At 44.3% G+C, this 23896-nt stretch overlaps 1 protein-coding gene across 1 annotated transcript in view; it reads right to left on the reverse strand.

Moving 5' to 3' along the window:
• TBC1D22A (TBC1 domain family member 22A) overlaps positions 1-23896 on the reverse strand; it is an 859623-nt gene that overhangs the window by 816566 nt on the left and 19161 nt on the right. The window lies entirely within an intron of this gene.

The following is a 23896-nucleotide window of genomic DNA, read 5'->3' on the forward strand; positions in this document are numbered from 1 at the left end:
CGGACAACCCCTTTATAGTGCCAACCCCCACGGTAAGTTAGGGAATGTAAGGTGTATAGGAATTGTGCATGTGAAATATAACCAAATATGTCTAGCTATACTACCAACTTCCTACAGCCAATAAAGAAAGAAGAGTAGCAGACGCACCTATGAAATAAGGAAAAAAAGGGTCTGCTGCAAATGTGTCTCAAACTTTAACATATGAAGAAAAATATGCAGGAAAAAAATAGCTCAATGAAGTGTAATATATAATAAAAAAAACAATGGGTAGTAAAACACATAAAATATACAGATGCATCCAAAAAGGATAGTTCAGTGTGGTCCATCATTGGTTATTTCGTTTGCTTGCTCCTTTCTGCATCTATCTCACAGAATAAAAGACATATGGGATTTTATCTCGTGCAAAAAGCAATAGTGTAGACCAGACCACACTGTACAACACCCTCAGGGGAAAACGGATACCATCAGCTATGGAGGGTTACCAATAATAAAACTTAACTTTTAATAAGAATACCCCAAAATATTAGAACCCAACAAACAAACACATATACACGTACAAAAGTGCTCAAAATAACCAGTGCTCAAAAAGTATAAAAGAATGGAACGGTCTCACCATTCAAGACGGACACATGGATATGGTGAATTTTTCAGCCAGTGAGGCTATAGAGTAATGGTCCAGCGGGAAAATCAGCGGGTTGGGGCACATAGATGCTGTCTACCCTGTAACCCCTGTGTCCTTACAAGGACAGGCCCCAAGTGGACCCTGCTATGGACAACCACCAGATGAATGTAAATAAACAGAAGTCCTCTTCTCCCTACGCGTTTCATCACCAGTGTAGGAGACTCATCAGGGGAGTTTAACCCCTTAGCGACCGCCGATACGCCTTTTAACGGCGGCCGCTAAGGGTACTTAAACCACAGCGCCGTTAACTAACGGCGCTGTGGAAAAAGTGTATAGCGCCCCCCAGAGTCGGATTTTCTTTGGGGTCTCGGCTGCCGGGGGTAGCCGAGACCCCAGAGAACATGATTCGGGGGTTTTTTAACCCACCCCGCATTTGCGATCGCCGGTAATTAACCGTTTACCGGCGATCGCAAAAAAAAAAAAAAAAAAAAACGCGATCTCTTTTTAATTTCTCTGTCCTCCGATGTGATCGCACATCGGAAGACAGAGAAAGGGGGTCCCAGATAGCCCCCCGATACTTACCTATCTCCCCCGGTGCTCCTCGTGTCTCCCGGCCCCGCGAGAATCTTTTGGGGTCTCGGCTGCCGGGGGTAGCCGAGACCCCAAAGAGTATGATCGGGGTCGGTTTTACCGACCCCCTGTTTTGCGATCGCCGGTAATTAACTGTTTACCGGCGACCGCAAAAAAAAAAAAAAAAGTAAAGTGTAATTCTCTGTCCTCTGATGTGATCGCACATCAGAGGACAGAGAAATAGGGGGATTCGGGGACCCTATCATACTCACCTGTGTCCCTGAATCCTCCTGCTGCTCCTCCTGGCCGCCGGCAAAAGAAAATGGCGGGCGCATGCGCAGTGCGCCCGCCATCTGTCTCCATCTGCTGGCCAGCAGGAGAACAGCAGTTGGGGCTAAAATTAGGGTTAGGGGTAGGGTTAGGGGTAGGGTTAGGTGTAGGGTTAGGTGTAGGGGTAGGGTTAGGGGTAGGGTTAGGGGTAGGGTTAGGGGTAGGGTTAGAGGTAGGGTTAGGGGTAGGGTTAGGGCTAGGATTAGGGTTGGGGCTAAATTTAGGGTTAGGGTTGGGGCTAAATTTAGGGTTAGGGTTGGGGCTAAATTTAGGGTTAGGGTTGGGGCTAAATTTAGGGTTAGGCTTCTTTCACACTTACGTCGGTACGGGGCCGTCGCAATGCGTCGGCCCGACATACCGACGCACGTTGTGAAAATTGTACACAACGTGGGCAGCAGCTGTAGTTTTTCAACGCATCCGCTGCCCAATCTATGTCCTGGGGAGGAGGGGCGGAGTTACGGCCACGCATGTGCGGTCAGAAATGGCGGATGCGACGTACAAAAAAACGTTTCATTGAACGTTTTTTTGTGCCGACGGTCCGCCAAAACACAACTGATCCAGTGCACGACGGACGCGACGTGTGGCCATCCGTCACGATCCGGCGGCAATACAAGCCTATGGGCAAAAAACGCATCCTGTGGGCACATTTGCAGGATCAGTTTCTTGTCCAAAATGACGGATTGCTACGGATGCCAAACAACGCAAGTGTGAAAGTAGCCTTAGGGCTAGGGTTAGGGTTGGGGCTAAAGTTAGGGCTAGGGTTGGGGCTAAAGTTAGGGTTAGAGTTGGGATTAGGGTTAGGGTTATGGTTAGGGTTGACATTAGGGTTGTTTTGGGATAAGGGTTGTGATTATGGTTAGGGTTAGTGATTAGGATTATGCATCAGGTTGGGATTAGAGTTAGGGGTGTGTTGGGGTTAGGGTTGGAGCTAGAATTGGGGGGTTTCCACTGTTTAGGTACATCAGGGGGTCTCCAAACACGACAGCCAATTTTGCGCTCAAAAAGTCAAATGGTGCTCCCTCCTTTCTGAGCTCTGCCGTGCGCCCAAACAGTGGGTTACCTCCACATATGGGGCATCAGCGTACTCAGGATAAATTGGACAACAACTTCTGGGGTTCAATTTCTCTTGTTACCCTTGTGAAAATAAAAACTTGGGGGCTACAAAATCTTTTTTTGTGGAAAAATATATATATATATTTTTTTTTATTACTCTGCATTCTAAACTTCTGTGAAGCACTTGGGCATTCAAAGTTCTCACCACACATCTAGATAAGTTCCTTGGGGGGTCTAGTTTCCAAAATGGGGTCACTTGTGGAGGGTTTCTACTGGTTAGGTACATCAGGGGCTCTGCAAACGCAACATAATGCCTGCAGACCATTCTATCAAAGTCTGCATTCCAAAACGGCGCTCCTTCCTTCCGAGCTCTGCCGTGCGCTCAAACAGTTGGTTACCCCCACATATGGGGTACCAGCATACTCAGGACAAATTGGACAACAACTTTTGGGGTCCAATTTCTCTTGTTACCCTTGTGAAAATAAAAACTTGGGGGCTAAAAAATCTTTTTTGTGGAAAAAAAAATATTTTTTATTTTCACGACTCTGCATTATAAACTTCTGTGAAGCACTTGGGCATTCAAAATTCTCACCACACATCTAGATAAGTTCCATGGGGGGTCTAGTTTCCAAAATCGGGTCACTTGTGGGGGATTTCTACTGTTTAGGCACATCAGGGGCTCTCCAAACGCGACATGGCGTCCAATCTCAATTACAGCCAATTCTACATTGAAAAAGTAAAACGGCACTCCTTCTCTTCCAAGCTCTGCGGTGCGCCCTAACAGTGGTTTACCCTCACATATGGGGTATCAGCGTACTCAGGAGAAATTGCACAACAACTTTTGTGGTCTAATTTCTCCTGTTACCCTTGTGAAAATAAAAATTTGTGGGCAAAAAGATCATTTTTGTGTAAACAAAAGCGATTTTTTATTTTCACGGCTCTACGTTATAAACTTCTGTGAAGCACTTGGGAGTTCAAAGTGCTCACCACACATCTAGATAAGTTCCTTAAGGGGTCTAGTTTCCAAAATGGTGTCACTTGTGGGGAGTTTCCACTGTTTCGGCACATCAGGGGCTCTCTAAACGTGACATGGCGTCCGATCTCAATTCCAGCCAATTATGCATTGAAAAAGTCAAACGGCGCTCCTTCACTTCTAAGTTCTGCGATGCGCCCAAAAAGTGGTTTACCCCCACATATGGGGTATTGGCGTATTCAGGAGAAATTGCATAACAAAATTTATGGTTACATTTCGGTTTTTACACTTGTGAAAATAAAAAAAATGGTTCTGAATTAAGATGTTTGCAAAAAAAAGTTAAATGTTCATTTTTTCCTTCCACATTGTTTCAGTTCCTGTGAAGCACGTAAAGGGTTAATAAACTTCTTGAATGTGGTTTTGAGAACCTTGAGGGGTGTAGTTTTTAGAATGGTGTCACACTTCATTATTTTCTATCATATAGACCCCTCAAAATGACTTCAAATGTGATGTGGTCCCTAAAAAAAAAAATGGTGTTGTAAAAATGAGAAATTGCTGGTCAACTTTTAACCCTTATAACTCCCTAACAAAAAAAAAATTTTGTTTCCAAAATTGTGCTGATGTAAAGAAGACATGTGGGAAATATTATTTATTAACTATTTTTCGTGACATATCTCTCTGATTTAAGGGCATAAAAATACAAAAAGTTTGAAAATTGCAAAATTTTAAAAATTTTCGCCATATTTCCGTTTTTTTCATAAATAATCGCAAGTAATATCGAAGAAATGTTACCACTAACATGAAGTACAATATGTCATGAAAAAACAATCTCAGAATCAGCAGGATCCGTTGAAGCGTTCCAGAGTTATAACCTCATAAAGTGACAGTGGTCAGAATTGCAAAAATTGGCTCGGTCATTAAGTACCAAATTGGCTCTGTCACTAAGGGGTTAAATAAATGTGCTACAAGGCGCAAAAGTCCAAGCGAGAAAAACATATAGAGTCCGTATTTCAAAATGGGTCCCGCAGTGGCTGAGTACCCACAAGCAAGGTATGGCTGTCTGTTTGCAGTCCAAAATGTATCCTCACTCGCACCATTGTAATATAAGGTCACTATTGTAGGGGTGCGAGTGAGGATACATTTTGAGGATACACTTCTGTTTATTTACATTCATCTGGTGGTTGTCCATAGCAGGGTCCACTTGGGGCCTGTCCTTGTAAGGACAGGAGCTACACAGGGGTTACAGGGTAGACAGCATCTATGTGCCCCAACCCGCTGATTTTCCCGCTGGACCGTTACTCCATAGCCTCACTGGCTGAAAAATTCACCATATCCATGTGTCCGTCTTGAATGGTGAGACCGTTCCATTCTTTTAAACTTTTTGAGCACTGGTTATTTTGAGCACTTTTGTACGTGTATATGTGTTTGTTTGTGGGGTTCTAATATTTTAGGGTATTCTTATTAAAAGTTAAGTTTTATTATTGGTAACCCTCCATAGCTGATGGTATGGGATTTTATCTCGACCACATTATGGGATTTTATCTTCTTGGCCACATATATACTTCCCTACTTGTAACATGATAAGTTTCACACTACAATACTAAACCAATACATAATATAGGAATATTTATATTTTTAGTTAAGAATAATGTATTCTCTAAAGGGCTGTAGTGACTGTGTTAGGCATTTTTTGAATGCATACCATCTATTCACTTCATCTTTTACATATGTGAACAGAGGAAGATTAATGGGCAGCACCCCCAACCTCAGAAATATTACCTACTTATGGAAAGTATCTAACAAAGTCTCACCAATCCTTCCAATGGAATTAGAGGGCTTGGCAAACTTTCCCCCAAAAAACAGCTTGTGTCAAAGAATACAGTTTGTCGTATTCCTTGTTTATTAAAAAATACTGCAAAACATTGCATAAACTAGGGGAAAATCAAATCAATGCTCACTTTACTAAACGTGTCTCCTTAAATCAATAGCATCAAAATAAGTCACTTAGTATGTCAACTCAAGAACCACAAAGTTTTCCAATTTCAGTCCCATTAGCCTCCATTTCATGGGGTGTCACAGAATCCATAGCGCTGCTTCACATTTCATTTTAGTCAATAGAAGCATTGTTACAGGTAGAAAACTGCCTACAATTTAACATTTAGACTTAAGTTACATTTTTTGGTTTCTAATCAATAACCCAGAGGGAGTTGTAAAGCTAATTGAACTTCATGCAGTTTGTATACACATGGATACTCAAACCACTTATTGCTCCACTGGATGCTTTACAATGAATAGTGATGTGTTAAATGCTCTGGAAACTATGTACAGTACGAGAAATGTCTGGCGCCTTTATTATATGCTATCGGAAGGGTTTGTTTCCAAATATGAACACTAATTGGAAAAATAGTCACCAGAAGACTTTATAAGAATGTTTATCAATAGAGAAAGTGCCTCTAGCTTAAATGAACTGTCAATCAATGAAAGACATTTATGGCACATTGGGACTCATATCTATGTTGTGAAAGAAGTTCGATCCTGGTTGGTAGCGAAGGGAAAGGTGGCCACATATGGGGCTCCAGCTGTTTACTTGTACTGGAACTGAGAAAGTGATTGCAAATCTGCAAAAGGCGCATCGGCGGTCATTAAGGGGTTAAATATTTAGACAAAGATAACAAGTAAACACAAAATGCAGTTTTTAAATGAATGCTTTTATTATTACGGGAAAAAGAAATCCAAACCTAGAGGGCCCTGTGTGAAAAAGTGATTGCCTCCTAAACCTAATAACTTGTTTGTCCACCCTTAACAACAGCAGCTGCAATCAAGCATTAGTGATAACCAGCAATGAGTCTTTTAAAACGCTCTGGAGGAATGCGGCCCACTCATCTTTGCAGAATTGTTGTAATTTAGCCACATTGGAGGATTTCCGGGCACGAACCGCCTTTTTAAAGGTCATGCCACGGCATCTCAATCTGATTAAGGTCAGGACTTTGACTAGGCAACTACAAAGTCTTAGTTTTATTTTTTGTAAACCATTCAGAGATGCACTTGCTGGTGTGTTTTAGATCATTGTCCTGCTGCATAACCCAAGTGCGCTTCAGCTTGCGGTCACGAACAGATGGCCGGACATTCTCCTTCAGGATTTTTTGGTAATGAGCAGAATACATGTATTTACCAAAGCAAGTATTCCAATTCGTGAAGCAGCAAAACCATCACACTACTATATTTTACTGTTGGTATGATGTTCCTTTTCTGTGTTACTTCTACATCAGATGGTATCGGGAATATATCGCCCAAAAAATTCAACTTTTGTCTTGTCAGTCCACAGAGCATTCTCCCAAAAGTCTTGGGGATCATCAAGATGCTTTCTGGCAAAACTGAGATGAGTTTTTATGTTTTTATTGCTCAGCAGTGGTTTGCATCTTGGAACTCTGCCATGCAGGCCATTTTTGCCCAGTCTCTTTCTTATGGTGGCGTCATGAATGCTGACCTTAACTGAGGCAAATGAGGCCTGCAGTTCTTTGGATGTCATTGTGGGGATCTTTTGTGACCTCTTAGATGAGCAATCGCAGCGCTCTTGGGGTAATTTAGGTCGTTTGTCTGGCCATGTTTTTGCCGTTTTTGAATAATGGCTCTCACAGTAGGTCGCTGGGACTACGAAAGCTTTAAAAATGGCTTTATAATCTTTTCCAGACTGATAGATCGGAATTTGTTTGTTTCTCTGGCCTGTGTGTGGCAGAAATCAGGCCTGGGTGTAGCTAGGTAATTGGAACTCAGCTACCCAAAGATGTGAAAAACCACAATTAATTTATGTTTTAAGGGGAGAGGGGGGAATCAGTTTTTCACATTGGGCCTGTAGGTTTGGATTTCCTTTTCCCTTAACAATAAAGACCTTCATTTAGAAACTGCATTTTATGTTTCCTTGTGTTATCTTTGTCTAATATTTAAATTGACATTAAAAGAGGAAAAATACGTAAGCTACTTACCGGTAGCGGTGTTTTTCAGTCGCCATGACAGCACCAGAGAGAGGGGATCCACCCTTCAGGGACAGGAAACCTACAGACATAAAAGGGCGGCACCTCTCTCCTGCATCAGTTGGTTTACAGAGCATGAGAGGACCTCCCTGATTAGTAGCACATAATTTAAAATGTTAAAATTCACCATATGAATAAACGTAGCACTTAAAAGGAAAAGAAAAAGTGTTGACCCATACGAGAAAATAGGGTAGGGAATATAAGGGTGCTGTCATGAGCTCCTGAAAAACACCTCTACCGGTAAGTAGCTTACGTATTTATTCAGTCGCCATGACAGCACCACGAGAGACTATCAGACCTCTAAGGTTACTGACGCCGGCCAGTTGTGAGCGCCCCCCTGTGGTCGGCGCTCATAGCACACCTGCATTTCTGCTGCATAGTAGCGATCTGATGATCGCTGCTATGTGGCAGAGGCGATCAAGTTGTGCCAGCTTCTAGCTTCGAAGCATGGCAAAAGTAAAAAAAAAGTGAAAAAAATAAAAAGAAATATAAAAGTTTAAATCACCCCCCTTTCGCCCCATTCAAAATAAGATCAATAAAAAAAATCAAACCTACACATATTTGGTATTGCCGCGTTCAGAATCGCCCGATCTATCAATAAAAAAGAAATTAACCTGATCGGTAAACGGCGTAGCGAGAAAAAAAAATTGAAACGCCAGAATTATGTTTTTTTTGTCGCCACGACATTGCATTAAAATGCAATAACGGGCGATCAAAAGATCGTATCTGCACCAAAATGCTATCATTAAAAACGCCAGCTCAGCATGCAAAAAATAAGCCAACTCCAGATCATGAAAAATGGAGATGCTACGGGTATCGGAAAATGGCGCAATTTTATTTTATTAGCAAAGTTTGGAATTTTTTTTCACCACTTAGATAAAAGAGAACCCTGACATGTTTGGCGTCTATGAACTTGTAATGACCTGGAGAATCACAATGGCTGGTCAGTTTTAGCATTTGGTGAACCTAGTAAAAAAGCCAATCAAAAAACAAGTGTGGGATTGCACTTTTATTTGCAATTTCACCGCACTTGGAATTTTTTCCTGTTTTCTAGTACACAACATGCTAAAACCAATAATGTCGTTCAAAAGTACAATTTGTTTCGCAAAAAATAAGGCTTCACATGGCCATATTGATGGAAAAATAAAAAAGTTATGGCTCTGGGAAGAAAGGGAGCAAAAAACGAACACGGAAAAATGGAATATCCCAAGGTCATGAAGGGGTTAACATCCAAAGTATGAAATTTATGTTCCTCATCATTAGTGGGATTAGGACAAAATGAGGGAAGAACAACCTCTTGTAACCTATGAAATTTTGAAGCTACCTTTGGAAGATAAAGATGATCATAACAACTCTATCTTCCCTAAACTGAATGTACGGAGGCTGTCTGGACAAAGCTTGTATATCACTAATCCTTCTCGCGGATGTAAGTGCAACCAAGAGAGCGGTTTTCAAGGATAGGATTTTAATTGGGGCATCATCAATTGGCTCAAATGGAGCTTGCGTTAAAGCGGAGAGAACAAGATTTAGGTCCCATGGAACTACTTTTGGTTTAATGATTGGTCTAGATCTGGTAACTGCCTTGAAGAACCTGACTATCCAATGATTGCTGGCCAAATTTCTTTTGAATAGTGCCCCTAGAGCCGATACTTGAACACTAAGCGTACTTGTGGCTAGGCCCCTATCTAATCCTTTTTGCAGGAATTCTAAAATTTGGTTAATACAGGGTTCCTGACCAATCTGTGTTTCTGAAACTGATAAGAATTTCTTCCAAATCCCGACATAAATGTTTGTTGTAGAGTCTTTTATACTTTTAAGTAATGTATTTACCAGGTCCCGTGAAAAAACCCTCCCCTTTAGCAACGACCAACGCCGCTAGATGTAAATTGGCCACTCGTGGATGGAGGATTGGCCCCTGGGAGAGGAGATTTGGTATTTCTGGAAGAATCCATGGCTGGGAAATGGACATCTTCCTCAGCCAAGGAAACCATGATCTTCTGGGCTAGAACGGGGCTATCAGGATTATTCGGGGGCAGTCTTCCCGTATTTTCCTCAGAACTATTGGGATTAAGTTTAGAGGGGGAAACGAATAGGCGAGATCGAAGTGCCATGGAATTAGAAAAGCATCTACCGCATACGGACTGTCTCTGGGGTTTAAGGAGCAGAATCGATGTAGCTTTCTGTTTTCTCGGTTGGCAAAGAGATCTATGTCTGGACATCTCCACAATTTTATGATTTGATTGAAGATGGATGAGTTTAGTGTCCAATCTCCCTGTCTGAGTTGGTTGAGGCTAAGATAGTCGGCCATGATATTGTACCCCCTTTATGTGAAGAGCCGTGAGTGATAGTAGATGATTTTCGGCCATCTGGTTGTCGGAGAAAAGTCTGACGTGCCGACTCTGTAGGGCTATAAGAAAACTACTTAAAGGGAACCTGTCATCCCGTTTTTTCAGATTGAGATAAAAATACTGTTAAATAGGGCCTGCGCTGTGCGTTACAATAGTGTATGTAGTGTACCCTGATTCCCCACCTATGCTGCGAAATACATTACCAAAGTCGCCGTTTTCGCCTGTCAATCAGGCTGGTCAGGTGGGCGTGGTGACATCGCTCTTTTCTTCCCCAGCTTTCCGTTGGTGGCGTAGTGGTGTGCGCATGTCCAAGTTCCGAATCCACTGCGCGCACGTGAAGAAACAGCGCGCGATCTGCGCTATTACCCCTGTCATCGTGGGGGCGGCCATCTTCCTGGGGCCGCGCGTGCGCAGATGGAGTGCTCTGCTGCACGGGGCTTCAGGAAAATGGCCGCGGGATGCCGCGCGTGCGCAGAAGAGATCGCGGCTGCCATTTTCCCAAAGCCGAGACGCTGTTTCTTCACGTGCGCGCAGTGGATTCGGAACTTGGACATGCACACACCACTACGCCACCAACGGAAAGCTGGGGAAGAAAAGAGCGATGTCACCACGCCCACCTGACCTGACCAGCCTGATTGACAGGTGAAAACGGCGACTTTGGTAATGTATTTCGCAGCATAGGTGAGGAATCAGGGTACACTACATACACTATTGTAACGCACAGCGCAGGCCCTATTTAACAGTATTTTTATCTCAATCTGAAAAAACGGGGTGACAGGTTCCCTTTAAAGCGCGTTCTACTGCTAATAACTCCTTTAGATTGGATGACAAACTCTGTTTGGACTGAGACCACAGCCCCTGGACCCAACTACTTTCCAAGTGTGCCCCCCATCCCCTGGTGCTAGCATCTGTAGTTATCCGATTTGTCCAGGGGAACCCCCCTACGTAAATTTGGTACGTGTGTCCACCAATGTAATGATTGAATGGATTCAACAGACAAAGATAATTTACTGTCAAGATGAGCTTTTAGGCGACGGGAATTATGTAAAACATCCCGCTGTAGTGTTCTGGTATGCTATTGAGCCCAGAGAACCGCCGGAATACAAGATGTGAGTGAACCCAATAGTGACATCGCCCCTCTTACAGAGACTGATGGATTATTAATCATTCTGGTCGCTAGTCGCTGGATACCATCCACTTTTTAATCCGGCAGACGACACTCCTGCCGACTGGAGTCTATAGTAAGACCCAGAAACTCCTGAACTTTTAAAGGCTGTAAACGAGATTTTTTTAAATTTATAATCCACCCCAATTTGTGTAACATGGGTGTCACCTTCCCCAATTGAATTTTGCAATGTGACTCTGAATGTCCCACAATCAATAAGTCATCTAGGTAGGGAACTATTAATATGTCCTGTTCGTGAAGGTGTGCCATAACTTCTACCATGACCGGGGTGCAACCGCAACTCCGAAGGGTAGTGCATGATATTGTAAGTGCTGTACTGAGCCATTTAGTGAAACCGCCACTGTTGGTGATCTACGTGTATCGGGACGTGATAATAGGCATCTTTCAGATCTAGGACAACCATGAAGCAATTGTTAAAGAGAAGTTTATTGCCGTCTTTACAGATTCCATTTTAAAAGACGGTGATGGTACCTGGTACGAAAAGATCCGTCAGGTTTTTTGACCAGAAAGAGAGGGGAGTAGAACCCTTTACCTCTTTGTACCGCGGGCACTTTAATCAGAACCCCTTCTTTCTCAAGTTCCTGAACTTCCGACTCTAGTGCCAATTGTTCTGCAGAAGAAGAACGAATGGGTGTTAAAGTAAATTTCTCATGAGCAATCTGTTGGAACTCAAACTTTAGGCCAGTTTCAATAACGCTAAGAATTCATGGACTGTTGGAAATTTGTAACCAGGCAGGATAGAAGGCTGAAAGCCTACCCCCTACCTGGTCCGGCAGTCACTGAGGTTTTTTATAGTCCCGAGAAGTATTAAACATATATACTCTACCTTTCCTTCAATTATCATATTTGGGTCTTTCTCTATTTGACCTCCTGCGGCTAAACCATCCTTTGTTGTAATCCCGTCTATAAGAGGGTCTTCCTAGTAAGGGAACCGTTTCTTATTATCGCCCGCCTTTTCTAATAGTTCATCAAGAACATGTCCAAATAAATGTGCCCCTTCAGATGGAATGTTACACAGTTTTGATCTGGCTTGCAAATCTCCTGGCCAACATTTAATCCATAGAGCTCTACGGGCTGCATTAGAAAGGGCTGAAGATCTGGCGGCTAATTTAACAGAATCTGCTGATGCGTCTGACAGAAAAGCTGCTGCCTCCTGAATTATAGGTAGTGAGGATAGGATCTCATTCCTGGGAGCCTCCTTTTTTTTGCGTTGATCCTCTAAGCGGTCAAGCCATACCATCAATGACTGTGCTGTGCAAGTGGCTGCAATTGCTGGTCTTAGGGATCCTGCTGATGTTTCCCAAGCCTCTTTCAGGAAAACGTCAGCCTTCCTATCTAGTGGATCTTTTAGATTTCCTAGATCTTCAAACGGAAGAGCGGTCCTTTGACACGCCTTGGCCACTGCTGCATCCAGTTTCAGAGCCTTGTCCCTTGAGGATAAAGCTTCCTCCTCGACTGGATATCTCCTCTTAAATGCCGGCGGAACCGAACCTTTCCTTTCGGGTTTTTTCCACTCCCTTGTAAATCAACGTATTTATCTTATCCACCACCGGAAAACACCTTCGGGATTTTCGATCTAGGCCTTCAAACATAATGTCCTGCATGGAGCATTTCAACTGGGTATCCTCGATCCCCATTGTGTTGTTTACCGCTTTAATAAGATGATTAACTCTGACTAGCGGCAAGCAGGAGTGACTGGAGTCGGTCCCTATAGATGAAGAGGATGACGGAAAGGAATCAGAGCTCAGTTCACCCGAGACCGAACCCAAATCCGAAACTGGGGACTTAATATGTTTGCTTCTCCTGATATCCGTTTTCTGGGACATGGATTTAATAGAACCTTTAACTTCCTGTCTAACCATATCCCTTGGAGTGGAAGTAAGGTCAGGGGCTTCTTCCTCAATTAAGCATTGTATGGAGGGTTTACAAAGCTTTCTGTCATGGCCATCTGGGAGTGGTTCCCCACATTCGGCGCACTCCCTATGTTTGGCAGAACATTTTCTCCCCTAACAAGGAGAGAAGGAATATAAGGAGAAACAGGAAATCACTAAGTGAACTTTCATGTAGATCACTTACCCAAATGTGCAGTGATTGGTACCATAATCAGTGTGGGGGGGTTCCTTCCTAGCCGGCGATGTTTTACGGCTTGAGGACTTGCTCTGCCTCGATTTTTGGATATTCTTGCCTCCACCAGCGTGACTACTGCCACTAGATCGCCGCTGGGATATAATTAGAGGCTCCTCAATGGGCTGAATCTGCTGCTGCTGGTCAGGCAGTGTTGCTCCCTGCTCCGGCGACTCCATCATCACAATGAGTCCGAAGAACTCAGCAGTCGTCAGACTCCTCATATGCCCCCAAGGTACCGCCCCCTGATGAGGGTCAGCAGGTTCTCCAGGTGATCTGCCCGGTACCATGTTTAAATGTATGAGTGCCTCCCCCAGGACTGTGCCCCGGACTGACCGTAAACAGGCCTCCGCCCCCCCTCCAAAGGTCCATCCACAAACCTGCCTCCACTGCATAATCGCCGGGTACCTGGATCAGGTTCGGACGTGATAGGGTCGTCATCGGCCGGCGCGGTCCCACTGTGCATGTCCCACCGCGTCATCAGGCCACGCTGCCAGCCGCGTCATCCGGACACGACCCTTCTGGTCGCGACCGCGGTGAGCGAGCCGACGTATGGTCAAGGAAGCCAGCGCCGCCCGAACCGACGCACACCATCGCAAGGCCGCGGACAGGCCCCAGGAGGACCCCCGGTCGCGGCCACAGCAGAAGACCCCATATACTCACCTGGTACCTGATGGCGACGGACCACTTAAGAGGCAAGCATTTAAATAAAAGCTGCCCCTCTCTGCTGACACCGACACCAGCAGTTCCCTTGCCGTGTGGTGCTTCCGGCATCCTCGACAGACCGAGGTAGGGGACCCCCGCTACCTGAATCGGCCTGCCATGACTGGGTTATCTTCATTTCTTCGACCTTCTTCATAAGGCCTGTCTGAAGAGGTTCCCCTGCCAGGGACAGGAAACCAACTGATGCGGGAGAGAGGTGCCGCCCTTTTATGTCTGTAGGTTTCTTGTCCCTGAAGGGCGGATCCCCTCTCTCGTGGTGCTGTCATGGCGACTGAATAAAATGTTTAAAGAATCCCTCCCATTAAAGTATTTTTTCATAAATCTGCGCACATGTGCATTTAATGTGGAGTGTATGTGTTTATATACTGACCTACGGCCTCCTTCTCCAGAATTCAGCGCCAATCTGCTGCTCTTCTCACTGACATCACCGCTTTTCAGTCTCTCCCGGAGCGTCACGACGAGGCTTCATAAGCTTACATTGTAAAAGACTTCCAGATTACACACTGAGTGAGCCGAATAGTCCCACGTGTGGTGATGTCACAGAGAAGAGGAGCAGAACGGCGCTGGATCCCAGAGAAGGCGAGTATAGAAACACATGAACACTACATGCACGTATACACAGTTTTATAAAAATAAATAATCATCATCACAGATGTTGATTCTTTACTGTAAAAGCAGTGAGAATATGGAACTCCAAGCCACACGCTGTAATGGTAGATTAATTAAAAAGTTCAAGGAAGGCCTGGATGCTTTTCTTGAAAATTTTAATATTACAGGTTATGGGAACTAGATTCTGGGACGTTTATCCAAGGGAACTAGTCCGATTGCCGTATGTGGCATCCAAATGGAATTTTTCCCTACACATGGAAGTATCTGACTCGTGTGGTTTTTGCCTGGATAACCAAATCGGATTGTTGGTTGGACTTGGTGTCTTCTTTCACCCTTGAAATAACATTACGGAAATGTAAATTATTGGATCAACAGATTAATATTTTGCGCAGCTTAGTATATCAGACTAGACGCAATGTCAAACTACACGGTTCTACTTCTCACGGCACACATGGAGCGGGGATCATGGGTTTCCAGATATGGTTCCTACTGATAATACAGTGCCCTACTTTACATATTCGCGTGTCTAGTGCATTTTTGTCTTGTCATTATGGTTCAGAAGGAAATCTCGAGATCGATAAATAAAAACTTAACCCAGCTTCCTGTTGAACTAAAGAAAACCCATATTCACTTTATTGATCAGAAAAAATGTATACGTTAGCCACCCCAAGAATATTGCTGAGAGGTAGCGCATAGTGAACGTCTTCCAAGATCACATACTGTGGTAAAATATAAAATGAAAAATGACAGCGACACCGTGAGATTATTATTCAGAATGTATTTAACGGCAGTTTTCTCAGCACATTTCAAATTCCTAGGAGATAAAAATCACTCACGCTTACAACAAGGTATCTAACATTTTCAATCCCTTCCATAAAATATTTAATAGCTGTTAATATAAATCAAATTTCCCTTTCCATTGATTTCACAAAATGGAAACAAGTAATTCAAAACCGACAGCATGATGACAACGGAGAGCAGGCAAAAACAATCAAATTGCTGAAACTGACCCAGGAATGGTCACTGAGACTTTTTTTTTTCTTTTGTAGACATGGAAACTCCGGAGCTCACAATACAAACTGTACACATCATTATACAGATCACATAGACCTGATGAGGCTGGTGTGTTTACTTTAAATTCTGGTATTAGCCGAATATTAAAATGATCATTTTAGGAGTCCAGCTAAAGATTAATAGTGCTCACAAGTCTGAGGACTAGTGCAGATGACAGTAGTTTTGCTGTCAAAACACCGGATCTCACTCGGACCAGTGTTATCCAATGGGGCCGTGCATATGTCCTATTTTTTCCTCCGACTAAGTGGTCCAAGGAATAATAAATGATCGCAGCATGCACGATTTGCCTCTAATAATTGGAAGGCACTCAGCCATTCATGTCAATGGGTCGGTGAAAGCATCAGACCTCACTTGGATGACATGCAAGTGCTGTCCAATTTCCACGGACTGACTGCAAGGAGAAGGTAGAGCAGCTTTTTATTTTTTTAATTCTCCACATTTGAGAAAATCAGGTGCCACTCTGATCAAAGTCGATCCGCATAATCACAGCGATTTTCTCAGATGGAGAACGTACAGTCATCTTCAGTCTCTGCCAGCCCCACCCTTCTGACCCTGCAGACTGCACCCCACAGTGTGAGGGGGATAGGTGGTAGAAGTTGAGGTAAGGTTTCACAAAAGGTTACACAGACGTTTTTTTTCCCGAGTAGAACAAACACTCTTCACGTCTGCAAATGGCGCCAGTAATGTAGGTTCGTTTTTTTTTATATTGGGACCACTGATAAGCGGTTATCAAAAACGGACAAACATTGTAACCCCTTAGTGACCGCCAATATGACTTTTTACTGACCTCACATATTAGACAATAGCATCCCCCGACTGGTGAAAATGCGTCAGCTGTCGACTGTACACTATAGCTGACACCTTACTGTATCAGCCTTGATTGGTTTTGGTTTAACATGGCTTTTTAATTTTTAGAATTTGACAAATTTCTGATATTTTTATAAACACAGAAAAGATTGGCATAAATGTATCAATAACATAAAGCACAATATGTCAAGAAAAAACATTCTCAAAACCAATGAGATCTGTTAAAGGGCCACTGTCACCCCCCTCCAGCCGTTATAAACTAAAAGAGCCACCTTGTGCAGCAGTAATGCTGCATTCTAACAAGGTGGCTCTTTTAGTTTTTGTTTCTGTTATTCCCACAATAAATGTATTTATAATTCTGCTGAAATACCTATCTTTGTCCATGGAGGCGGGACTGAAGCCTCCTCTTAGAAGCGCCCAACTGCCGTCAGTCATCTCTTGTGTAGATTTTCGCCGCCCCTCAGCGCTGTTATTGTGTGAATTCTGGCGCCTGCGCTCTGCTCTTCTGCCTTGCGCAGGCGCATAGAGCATTATCCATCCGAGCGCTGGTGCCGGGTTCCTTTCTGCGCCTGTGCGGTCAGTGCGGCCAGCCTGTTACTGAATCCCCGCCCCGCACTGTGTTATGCATTATGCACAGTGCGGGGCTGGGATTCCTGGGCATGCGCACTGCGCTTGTCAGACGCTCCACAGGTCCCCCGCCTTCCAGCGTTGTTCTGAGCGGCTGTTCCAAACGCCGGCAAGGATACCTGTATATTCCGGCAACGCTGAAAGGCGGGGGACCTGGGGAGCGTCTGAGAAGCACAGTGCGCATGCCCAGGAATCCCAGCCCCGCACTGTGCATAATGCATAACACAGTGCGGGGCAGGGATTCAGTAACAGGGTGGCCGCACTGCCCGCACAGGCGCAGAACGGAACCCGGCACCAGCGCTAGGACGGCAAATGCTCTATGCGCCTGCGCAAGGCAGAAGAGCAGAGCGCAGGCGCCGGAATTCACACAATAACAGTGCTGAGGGGGCGGCGAAAATCTACACAAGAGATGACTGACGGCAGTTGGGCGCTTCTAAGGGGAGGCTTCAGTCCCGCCTCCATGGACAAAGACAGGTATTTCAGCAGAATTATAAATACATTTATTGTGGGAATAACAGAAACAAAAACTAAAAGAGCCACCTTGTTAGAATGCAGCATTACTGCTGCACAAGGTGGCTCTTTTAGTTTATAACGGCTGGAGGGGGTGACAGTGGCCCTTTAAAGCGTTCTAGAGTTATTACCACTTAAAGTACCACTGGTCACATTTGAAAAATTTGGCCTGATCAATAAGGGTTTAAGAACATGAGGGAAAGTATTAGGGTGCTTTCACACCGAGTTCATGCACCCGTTCAGTGGCCCCGTCGCAGCTTACGCTCGAATCCCCCACAAAACGTGATGCTGACGGGGCCATAGACTATAATGGTGTTCAGAGTGAACGTGTGCTTTGTTGTGTATCATCTTCAGTATACACCTACTGGAGGCGAACACAGGGTCCTTCCACATTGTGTTCTGACGCCTACATCTGAATCCCCCGCAAAACAGGATTTTGGCATATGTGCCGACGAGGCCATAGATTATAATGGTGCTAGCTGAGCAAATGCGAGTTGTGCCATGCATCATTCCTGGGCGTGTACACCTACTGGAGGCGGACACTCAGGTCCAAAAGACTTTCAGGGTTTCTGTCTCCAGTAGGTGTACACGCCCAAAAATGACATACGCAGAGTGCACCATTATAGTCTATGGTCCCGTCTGTGCATCCGTCTGAATGGAATGCCGTTTTGTGGGAGGTTCCAACATAAGCCCCGATGTGCCACCAAACAGATGCCGGAACACAATGATAAAGCACCCTTAAAGGGAACCTGTCACCTGAATTTGGCGGGACCGGTTTTGGGTCATATGGGCGGAGTTTTCGGGTGTTTGATTCCCCCTTTCCTTATCCGCTGGCTGCATGCTGGCTGCAATATTGGATTGAAGTTCATTCTCTGTCCTCCGTAGTAGATTGCCTTGTGCAGGCGTGTACTACGGAGGACAGAGAATGAACTTCAATCCAATATTGCGGCCAGCATGCAGCCAGCGGATAAGGAAAGGGGGAATCAAACACCCGAAAACTCCGCCCATATGACCGAAAACCGGTCCCACCAAATTTAGGTGACAGGTTCCCTTTAAGGTTCCTTTAAAGTGAGAAACTTCACAAAAACTACAACTGAACTGTTTCCCCATTAGTACACTAGTATTCAGTGAGAATAAAATAAATTGATTAACCAGTACAAGTCCAGGCCATTTTAATCTTTTTCCACACAAGAAGTTTAAAGAGCTGTACATTGTTTTTTACATTCTGATATTTAAATCATTTTTGTGCCTTTTTGGTGGTACATAGGGTTTCATTTTTAGGTCACTGTCATTCTTATTTTCATTTTGGGCTTTACGATTGGGAAAGTAGGGGGAAAAAAGTGTATCCATTTCTTGTTTTGTTCTTTTTAATGACCACAAAGGATCACAAAAATGCATTAAAAATGTGGTCCCCAGTCTAAATTATTTTGATATAACGGAAACTGTAGTTTATTTTTATTTGTTTTTTTTAACCTATTCTCCCCCCCGCCCCCCCATTTATAATTTGCACATTGTTCCCCCTATGAGGTCATAAACAATGGTAGCAGAGCTTTTCAAAATGTAAATTGATTTTTTATTTTTGTCTCATTTGCCTTGTAACTTCAGACGGTATATTAGCCCCAGTTTCAGGGGAAATGCAGCTTTGTGCCTACATAGCAGAGCTCTCTCGGTCTCAGCAATCATACGCTGGCTGAGATATAAGGAGGAAGCGCCGTTATTGCTTTCTATTGCTGCATAGAAAGTGCTTGCTTAGTGCACCATTTCTTCCTTCTCTACAGCGGTATGCCATCCCCTGCAGCTACACAATCACGTTTTAGAATGTCACTGCAGAGTAGGAGCCGGCTCTCGCAGACGTTTAAAGTCTATGCACACTATGGAAGTGGTTAACATCAAATTGCTTGTCTCTTCATTAAAGGTACCTTCACACTAAACGACGCTGCAGCGATCCAGACAACGATCCGGATCGCTGCAGCGTCGCTGTTTGGTCGCTGGAGAGCTGTCACACAGACCGCTCTCCAGCGACCAACGATGCCGGTAACCAGGGTAAACATCGGGTTACTAAGCGCAGGGCCGCGCTTAGTAACCCGATGTTTACCCTGGTTACCATCCTAAAAGTAAAAAAAACAAACACTACATACTTACCTTCCGCTGTCTGTCCCCGGCGCTGGGCTTCTCTGCTCTGGCTGTGAGCGCCGGGCAGCCGGAAAGCAGAGCGGTGACGTCACCGCTCTGCTTTCCGGCCGCTGTGCTCACAGCCAGAGCAGAGAAGCCCAGCGCCGGGGACAGACAGCGGAAGGTAAGTATGTAGTGTTTGTTTTTTTTACTTTTAGGATGGTAACCAGGGTAAACATCGGGTTACTAAGTGCGGCCCTGCGCTTAGTAACCCGATGTTTACCCTGGTTACCAGCGAAGACATCGCTGAATCGGTGTCACACACGCCGATTCAGCTATGTCAGCGGGAGAGCCAGCGACCAAAGAAAGGTCTGGCCTTCTAGCCCCGACCAGCGATATCACAGCAGGATTCTGATCGCTGCTGCGTGTCAAACTAAACGATATCGCTAGCGAGGACGCTGCAACGTCACGGATCGCTAGCGATATCGTTTAGTGTGAAGGTACCTTAAGGTTGACCAAATTTAGAAAAACATGGCCGCTTTATTATTTTGGACGTAACGCTACCCCTGCCCATGGTTGTGTCTTGCATTGCAACCCAGCCCGTTGGTTCCATTCTCTCCATGTGTGTCAAGGTTGGCACTATTTCTGAAAGAAGGTAGCCATGATTTTCGAATGCACGTTCAGAACCGGGTGTTCTACCTGTTTGTATGGCACTGTGCCTAGTGATGGGAGGCAATAGACGTGTCGGTACAGCATGCCAGCACTGGAGGTCGGTGTGAGATGACCGGACTGGAAAGATTCAAGGACAGCGGAACAAGGTTGTATTAAGATGAACATAGCAAAACTCCTCTGCCTTTCACCAGTTAAAAACCAAGGATTTCACAGCATACAGTCATGGACAAAAATTTTGAGAATGAGACAAATATTAATTTTTCCAAAGTCTACTGCTTCATTTTTTCTAATGGCAATTTGCATATACTCCTGAATGTCAGAGTGATCAGCTTAACAGCAATTACTGTACTTGCAAAGTCAATATTTGCCCAGAAAATGAACTTTAACCCCCAAAACACATTTCAACATCATTGCAGTCCAGCCTTAAAAAGGCGCAGCTAACATCGTTTTAGTGATTGATCCATTAACACAGGTGTGGGTGTTGATGAGGACAGGGCTGGCGATCAATCAGTCATGATTAAGTAAGAATGACATCACTGGACACTTTAAAAGGAGGCTGGTGCTTGGTATCATTGTTTCTCTTCAGTTAACCATGGTTATCTCTAAAGAAACACGTGCAGCCATCATTGCACTGCACAAAAATGGCCTAACAGGAAAGAGTATCGCAGCTACAAAGATTGCACCTCAGTCAACAATCTATCACATCATCAAGAACTTCAATGAGAGAGCTTCCATTGTTGTCAAAAAGGCTCCAGGGCGCCCCAGAAAGACCAGCAAGCACCAGGACCGTATCTTAAAACTGTTTCAGCTGTGGGATTGGACTACCAGCAGTGCCGAGCTTGCTCAGGAATGGCAGCAGGCTGGTGTGAGTGCTTCTGCACGCACTGTGAGGCGGAGACTCTTTGAGCAAGGCCTGGTTTCAAGGAGGGCAGCAAAGAAGCCACTTCTCTCCAGAAAAAACATCAGGGACCGACTGATATTCTGCAAAAGGTACAGGGAGCGGACTGCTGAGGACTGGGGCAAAGTCATTTTCTCTGATGAATCCCCTTTTTGATTGTTTGGGACATCTGGAAAACAGCTTATTCGGAGAAGAAGAGGTGAGCGCTACCACCAGTCTTGTCTCATGCCAAGTGTAAAGCATCCTGAAACCATTCATGTGTGGGGTTGCTTCTCAGCCAAGGGAATCGGCTCACTCACAGTCTTGCCTAAAAACACAGCCATGAATAAAGAATGGTACCAGAATGTCCTCCAAGAGCAACTTCTCCCAACCGTCCAAGAGCAGTTTGGCACCCAACAATGCCTTTTCCAGCATGATGGAGCACCTTGCCATAAAGCAAAGGTGATAACTAAATGGCTCATGGAACAAAACAGAGATTTTGGGTCCATGGCCTGGAAACTCCCTAGATCTTAATCCCATTGAGAACTTGTGGTCAATCATCAAGAGACGGGTGGACAAACAAAAACCAACAAATTCTGGCAAAATGCAAGCATTGATTATGCAAGAATGGACTGCTATCAGTCAGGATTTGGTCCAGAAGTTGATTGAGAGCCTGCCGGGGATAATTGCAGAGGTCTTGAAGAAGAAGGGTCAACACTGCAAATATTGACTTGCTGCATTAACTCATTCTGTCAATATAACCTATTGGTACTCATAATATGATTGCAATTATATTTCTGTATGTGATATAAACATCAGACAAACATTAATAAAAACCAGAGGGCAGCAGATCATGTGAAAACATAATTTTGGTGTCATTCTCAAAACTTTTGGCCATGACTGTAGATAAATAATCTATTTCCTAATCCCACTGTTCCCATGCTGCTTTTTTTCATTTGAATTTCACAGACCCTTTGACTTTGGTCCTATTGTTAGATAAATCTCACCCCCTTTCCAACTAGTGTATGTTGCACATTCATATGGTGTGAAAAACTGTACATTGCATTAGTCCCTTGAATTTCAAAGGTACTATCAGCAGGATTGTACTATGTAATCTGAAGACAGCATTATGTGGGGGTTAAAATACAGATTTCAGTGATGCCTCTCTTGTCAAGCTGGTGGTTTTGTTTGCTTGCAATGATTGTTTCAGCACCAGGAGCTTATCATTGCTGGGACAATTAGCAGCTCACTGTCTATAATGTACATACAGAGCCTGGGGTGGGCGGGGCTAGCTTTCTCAGCTCTGCTTAATTCTAAATCTAAAAGCTCTGATTGTGTGAGAACGGCAACGCCAAGAAGATTAAGTGACACATGGTTGGATGCAGCTCGTCTTTGCCTACATCAGGCTGCTCTCAGATAAGGTAGCAAAAACCTGCTATCAGATTCCCTTTATGCTGCCCAATATACAAGTGGGCAATTAGCAGATTGCTTTCCTAAACCCTTCCCCCCCACTCCCCAAGACACTACCTCTATGCTGATTTCATGCAGTGCAGTTTTTTTGCAAATGTTTTTAATGGAATTTTGTACGTCGATAACACTGCAGCTAAATTCTGCTTTATAGTATATGAAAAAAGATTAAAAAAAGAGTCAGTATTCTGTCATTTACAGATGATTTTTGAGTTCTCTGGGTAAGGCGGCTTTTTTGTCAGACTTTGCTATAAAATTTTATAAATGCAAAATAAAAAACAAAAAAATTATTGTAAAAATGAATGCTTTATGTAGGCCACGGTGTAAATGCACATGGTGCCTTTTAGAAGCTGGCGTACCTGGCTGCATTGAAAACGCTGGACCAAGCAGTACTAAGTAGTTGCAGCCATTTTTTTCTTTTTATTAGCGATGGAGCCGTTCCTCGGTTATAGAGCTACCAATGGCTAAAACTATTGATTATTCTCCTCCTCTAGTATCTCCCTCTTTCTAATAATAAGGGTAAGTTTCCACAGACAGGAAACGCTGCGGATTGGATGCCGTGTACAGCCGCAGCACCCAGATGTTACGGTATAGTGGAGGGGATTTTATGAAATCCCATCTCTACTATGCGTTCAAAAGGCGCAGGTGGAAGGCCTACGTATACGCACATGCGGCGCGTCTTTATAGACCGCGGCATGTCTATCTTGCAGAGACGCTCAGTCTCCGCAAGATCAATTACACAGTCTATGTATAGGACACAGTGATTCCGCATGTGTTCAATGAACACATGCGGAATCACCGTGTGTATAAAAGCCGGTGGCGCTTTAGACGGAGCGGGTATGTGCTGCGTCCAAAGCGCTGCCATTCTCGACCGTGGAAACATAGCCTAAAGCTCGGACCAATGCCTTTTAGGCCGGTTTCACACGTCATTAGCTCCGGTACGTGTGGTGACAGTTTCCTCACGTACCGGAGACACTGACTCACGTAGACACATTAAAATAAATGTGTCTCTGCAGATGTCAGCGTGTTTTCACGGACCGTATGTCCGTTTGCAAAACAAGGAGACATATGAGTGTTCGTGGGAGCGCACGGATCACACGGACCCATTAAAGTCAATGGGTGCTTGTAAACACGTACCGCACACGTATGCTGTCCGTGTGCGTTTTTCCTGTCATAGGGTT

This window comes from Ranitomeya imitator, chromosome 4 (genome assembly GCF_032444005.1).
Source record: "Ranitomeya imitator isolate aRanImi1 chromosome 4, aRanImi1.pri, whole genome shotgun sequence".
NCBI classification, from domain to species: domain Eukaryota; kingdom Metazoa; phylum Chordata; class Amphibia; order Anura; family Dendrobatidae; genus Ranitomeya; species Ranitomeya imitator.